The following is a 6,519-nucleotide window of genomic DNA, read 5'->3' as shown; positions in this document are numbered from 1 at the left end:
AAATAGCTTAAGCTTAATGTGATGAAATTTTATCTATGCCTTCTTCCAGTTAGAGTGAAATGTCCTGGATCAAAGCAGATACACTAATGGATACTGCTAGTGAAATGAAAAAACACAGTTCATTCAATAGATCTAGATGGTGAGATCTTAGAAATGCATTTCTTTACTGTTTGTGAAAAAAAGTTTGCCTCCATTACCCCAGCATTTAAAAGCAAGAACAATATTTTCTTCTGCTTAACTCATGTAACACTTTTAATATCAGTAAAGTTAAAGGGGTTTAAAGAAAGAGCATGGTTCTAGCTTTCATCCGTAGATAATACATAAATAATGAAACCCCTATTCATTGTGTTCACTCTGTCAGCTAATGAGGAAATGAATCCTTTGATGTAGAACAGTAAGTTCTTTTTGAATGAGGGTAGTTTGGACTGTATTTGTTCACAGATGACCAGAGAAGATTTCTGTGGAAATCTTCTGATGTGGAAAATATACAGAGCAAAGCTACCTGTTAGGGACATAGTTTCCCCATATTCTGCAATTCATTTCAAGATTAATTAGTGCTGTTTGATTTAAATACAGTAAGTAATTTATGACTATTTTTTCACTCCAACATTTATGTTTTTGAGATGGTAACTCCAAGGAATATCTTGTGAAGCACTGTTCTGATCAATTAAAATAGATTCACCCTATTAATAATAAAATATAATCAATAGAGTAATTACAATTTCCATAATTGTACCTATTTAACCCAAACTGTCCCTTATTTTCTGAAGTTAAATACCCCAATTTAGTCACCCTAGATGGATGTAAATGTGAATCATAAGATGAATAAATGAGAGTTAACCTAAACTTAATGAACTTCATAAACTGCTACAAATTTCTCTTTGGCTTCATTTTCGCATAAATGGAGATCTTGATATGGGTTGCGACTTCTAGTCACATTAATGTATTACTAATACTCCTATAATTACTACAGAGTTTCTTGACTACTTGGTGCAACAGTTTATCTTTCTTCTGATATTTAGCTCAGTAGACCTAGGACTGTTTTTTTCCCTCGCATGTTAGAGTCCTTGTCCTTAATTATAAAAATATTTAATTTCAATTATACATAGTATTTATAATATTACAGAGCAGATTTTCCACAAGTAAACAATATAAGCATCTAGGAAATTGTTTTATTTGAACATTTAACGAAGCATTGTTGAAAGTGAAGTGGGAACAGCAATAGGAGTATGTGACTAACTATTCTGTATAACTTTGACCATTTCCATCAATGAAACTAATTTCCGCCCATTAAACAGGATATCTTCAAGAGACAAAATATCTAAAGCAAAACAGCAAGGGAAATATAAAATTTGCTGGCAATAAACATTAATATCTCTTTCTGACTGTTTATCACCAGAATCACATGCCAAGACATTCTTGAAGTGCTCTTATCCTGACTTAGAGGTGGTCCAATTTACAAAGATGATCATTTACCTTCTAAAAAAGGATTCCTGAAAATGCGTTCTCCCCTTTATAATTTAATAGGGATAGGATATGTACACTCTTGGGGACACAGAAATAATTCTAAATAAGATAGCTGATTATCCTTCTATGTTCTGTACATAACTAAATTGACCATAGCTAATTTTGTTTTCACATGGCTGGCAAGAGGGCAAGTGTTTTGAACCAGTATGTTAAATGTTCCACTTCATAAATTGGAAGTGTGCCTGGAGTAGCTGATTGTGCCAGCTGGCTGATCTTCAGCACAGGGCATGTGTTCATTCTTTGTCTCATGGCATTATACTAGCCAGCTGTCAGTTGTCCCCTTTTAATGCCAAACTAGTAAGAATTATGATTAAAGGGACCATTCTTTTTCACTGATCTCCTTAAAGGAAGACAGAAATTTCATGCCAAACAGAAAACTTCTGTACTTCGTTACCCTGTAGACTATCAATACAATTAAAAATTGAATTCTGAATAAACTGATTTTTTTCTGATTTTTCTGATTAAAAGTTAACTTTCTGATTAAAAGTTAATTTTGGTGACTTGATGCTTTTCTCTTTAATTACTACAAGTGAGAAATTGAATGTATGGGATGAATGAAACTGTATAGTATAATCTGAATCCTCAACTATTTATTTAATAATGCTTTTATCTAAGAGTGTCTCTGTCTGTAATCAGTAAGCCATGTGGGCTTATTATCTGCATCAAAAGAATTATATATGGACACTTACAGGGATTGAGGTACATGTCAGGCCTGTTTAATTCCTAGCCTTTCCTGGACACTGAATTGACTTCAGTTTAGAGAGAAGAATTGGAAACTTACAGAAAATGATACTGGATAATATATTTGTTGAGAGTCCTATCTTTGGAGCAGATTTTCTCCCTTTGAGTGGAGAAATGTATAGTGAGGTCATTTTTGTACAGTCAGGACAGTTTTTATTTGAGATAAGAAAATGTTTTAGAAAGCACTTTGCCCTTTTAGAAACAACAAATCTTTGCCCTTGCTACAAAGAGAACCAACAGCATCCTGCACCACCTAAACATATGTGATACTTCGTCTTTACTCAGCCCTGGAGAGACACATTTGCAGTGCTGGGTCCAGTTCTGGGCTACCCCATGCAAGTGAAGGGCCATAGAGGTGATGAGAACTGGAGCATCTAACATTTAAGGAGAGCTGAGAGTTGTGACTGTCCAACCAGTAGCAGAGAGTGCTCAGGGGAATTTCATGAATGCGTATAAATACCTGATGGTGTGGAAGAGTGAGCCAGACACTTCGTGATGCCTGGTGGCTGGACAAGATGCAATTGACACCAATAGCAACACAGGAAATTCCACTTAAAAATAATACCCTCCTCTAATATTTTTTGGTTTGTTTGTTTGTGTGTGTCTGTGAGTGTGGCCAAACACTAGAATAAGCTGCCCAGAGTGGTTGCATAGTCTCCTCCACCTTTGGAGATACTCAAAACCCAATTGGACATAGTTCTGATTGACTTGTAGCTGACGCTGCTTGAGCAGGAATCTTAGTCTGGACGGTCTCAAGAGTTGCCTTCCAAACCTTCCAACCTCAACCACTCTGTGATACTGTACAAGATTTCAGTAAGGAAGAAGGAAAAATTATCAGTTTTAGTAGGAATTTTGTCGTCATTACTTTTTTTTTCCTGTCTCTCAGAATGCTAATAGCTGAAATCTGAGCTGCACAGGGTAAGGTTTATGTAGAAGAATACGATCTCTTATTTTTAGTTCAATTTTATTTGACTTCTTGTAGATCATCTTCACAGCAAACATGCTGTATACCTGGGATTCTGTCAAATTTTGGTGAAACAGATATAATTCAGTGTTCATTTCTACAAGCATTCTGGAGCTATGTTTTAGATCCAAAGTAGATGTTCTGTAAAGAATTAAACTAATTAGAAAATTAAAATACAGGCTGAAATAAGTTTCTTAATACGTTATTGGCCAAAATTAAATAGTTGCCTTAAAGAGAAGTGTTCTTTATACCACTGACTTCAGAGCTTTCAATGAAGTTGCTCAAATAGCAAAATTATGTCCTTTTTCACAAATAGATTATCAAGGGAAGAATTTAGAGCTCTTTTCTTACAGTACAAAGAATAACATCTATCCTTATTGATTAAAAAGAAACCTTACAAATCTAAAAAATATCCTCTTAAACAATATGAGAATGGAATTTCCTGATTTAGTCCAGACATTTCTGGCTGCTGTCCTTGAATGCAAAATATCTGCACTTAGATCATTATATTATGTTGCACTATGTTGTGTTACGTTATAATTATCACACATTAGAGGGGTCTAAAAACATTAAAATAAAACAGTAAAAAAATCTCTAAAAAACTGAAGTTTTGGTTCTCCTGTTCTATTACTTCTATAATTTTACACGAGAATGAAGACTTCAGAAGATTTTGTTTGAAAATACTGATTTGTTGAAACTGAACTTTTTAAAATGAGAGTTCTCCCGTACTTTTAGAAAAAAAGACAGTGAAATTTCTGGGTGAAAAAGAACAAAATCCCAAGGAACTCAGATCTCTGATTTTTCAGAGCAGTTATTTAGAATCATATTGAAAACAGATTTTTTTTTCTGGTTATTTTGAGAGATTTGAATTTCACATGGTACTCATATCCATGTAAGCAGTCAAATTATTCTTTCTCATTTTCAAAGTTCTTCCTGTTAGCCGTCAAATCCACTATCTAGATTTCAGCATGTATCTATCTTTTTAGTTTGGTATTTCATATTGAATAGCTACTTAGCATATTTAATAAGTAATATACAGAGTCCTTCATTTCTACAAAATATTAATGCTTTTTTTTTTGTTTGTTTGTATGTGATTCCAGGTTTTAGTTATTTAGATAATAACCTTTTTTCTCCATAAGATTTTGACATTGAGGTTATCAGCATTTACAGTTTCAAATCCTTCCTGACAAGAAAAAGTATGTTCCACTGAGTTAATGTGGCCTAAGACATCTATGACACAGTTTCTGCCTGAGACTGAGAGATAAACTCTTCTTACTCAGTAAAAAACTCTTGGGACCGCATTTCATAATGATGCAAACAATTAGTTAATTGAAGAGCCTTTATTCTCCTCCAGAAAAGAAATGAAAGGAAATTACTAGCTCTAGGAACAAAGTTCTCTTTCTAAAATCACAAGATACAAAGATACTCAAGTCAATTTTTGACCATAGGAAATCACATTTCAGGAATAGCTGAGTATGTTTGAAACATAAAAACAGTGCATACCTAGGCATTAAACTATCAAACAATCTGAACCAAATTCTAATCATACTGAATGTTAATTATAAGTCAGAAGTTTAAGGGAAACCGAAAATGTTACGGTAGATGATCAAACATAACTAATTAGGAGATTAGTTGGTATCCAGCCAAATATCTTTTTCTTTGCCTATAATGATTTCTCTGGCATTAAATCAGTTCTCTGCACTCTGTAGTATTACAGAAAATCTTTTTCATTGTAAAACCATTTGGGGTCAGCATAAATATGTAATGACTGTAATCTTTCAAAAATAAATTGGAACTTTAAATAGGGACAGAAACAAGACCTTAATTTAGCTATATAGAATAAGCTTAATTCTTTGGGGGAAAAAAAAAGTAATGAGAAAAAGAAAAGGAAATATACATAAGCAGACAGTAACCTAAAGAATACAAAAAATGGCATACAGCTACATGAATAAATTGTGACCTATGAAAACCATAAAATTAACCTAGACAGAAGACAATAAACCACAGGACATTTTACTATATATAATCTAATAAGAGTCGGCTTGAAAATGTCTAAAGAAGCAACATTTCAGTAATAAAGGGAAAATATTTCTTTTTTTCCCATTTGCTTCAAATATAAAATATAATAGGAAGTCTTTCTTGGAAAATATCCAAATTCTGCTAGCTTCCACAAGCCTGAGGAGACATATTATGCTCTTAGTGTCAATCTTACGACATCTTTCCTTGAGAAATCTAGTCCCTGACAGCACTATGTGGCTTATGAGGGTATCAGGAAGTAAATGTAAAGGTATTATAAAGCATTACCAACTGTTAGGGGTGCTATAAAGGCGATTACTTTGAAGATCAGGACAAGCTAAATTTCCAGCTATCTTTCCTACTCTCTCAGACCTCTAAATTGAAAGATGTGTTTCAGTCACTCTTTGCAAAAGCCAGTTCAGCAGCTGCCCCAGGAGAAAGAAAAAGTGCCAGAGCATTTATTACAGTCTTCTCAAGAAATAACAGGGTTAATAATGTTTGATAAGCCTACACAGAGTAAAGAGTGAAAAGAACCGATGCATTTTTAAAGGGATTGTCAGTCCCATTTGAGGCAGGTGCAATAGTCACCCAGAGAACTCTGTCAGTAAGCATTGTCATTAATGATGATTCATGGATATGGATATTCACAACAGCTGTGTCCTCACCTTTAAGTACCTCATACAATATTTAGAAAGTACTGGGAGATATTGCAGCAGGGAAGCTACTAAATTGCTAGAAGGCAAAGCTGGTTTAAATTGTTTAATGTGCCTCCTCAAAACTGATGTACTGATTTTGGGGAGTGAATCTCTTCCTCTGTCTGTCTCCAGTAAAACTGCTGTAAGCAAAGAAAGCAACATGCTAATCATCTAGTCCATGAAACCTTATGATACTGTGAGGTGTTGTTATCAACACTAACATATATATCATCAGCTTATGTATAAGCTGTCTGCTAGCAGTTGTCCTTATTCCATTAACATAGGAAAGAAGCATATGGATCAGTTTTCCAGGAACATCTTGAATTTTAAACTTCAGAAGTACATTCTTAACATTTCTTTTTTCCTCTGAGCTGCTGTAGTTAAAAAAAAGGAATTCATTCATGTTCTGATGCAGTAAGGGAATATTTCATTACCAGACTCTCAAAATATCTAATTACAGTCTAATTACTCTTCAAAATATGAGTACAAATTATTAGTAACATGCTCTTCTCATCTTTAAAGAGTACTTAAAAAGGAGCTTTGAAATCACCAGCTAAATCTACTTAAAAGTTATCA

The sequence above is a fragment of the Numida meleagris genome, chromosome 2 (genome assembly GCF_002078875.1).
Source record: "Numida meleagris isolate 19003 breed g44 Domestic line chromosome 2, NumMel1.0, whole genome shotgun sequence".
Classification (NCBI taxonomy): Eukaryota; Metazoa; Chordata; class Aves; order Galliformes; family Numididae; genus Numida; species Numida meleagris.
Note: the sequence above shows the minus strand (reverse complement) of the source record.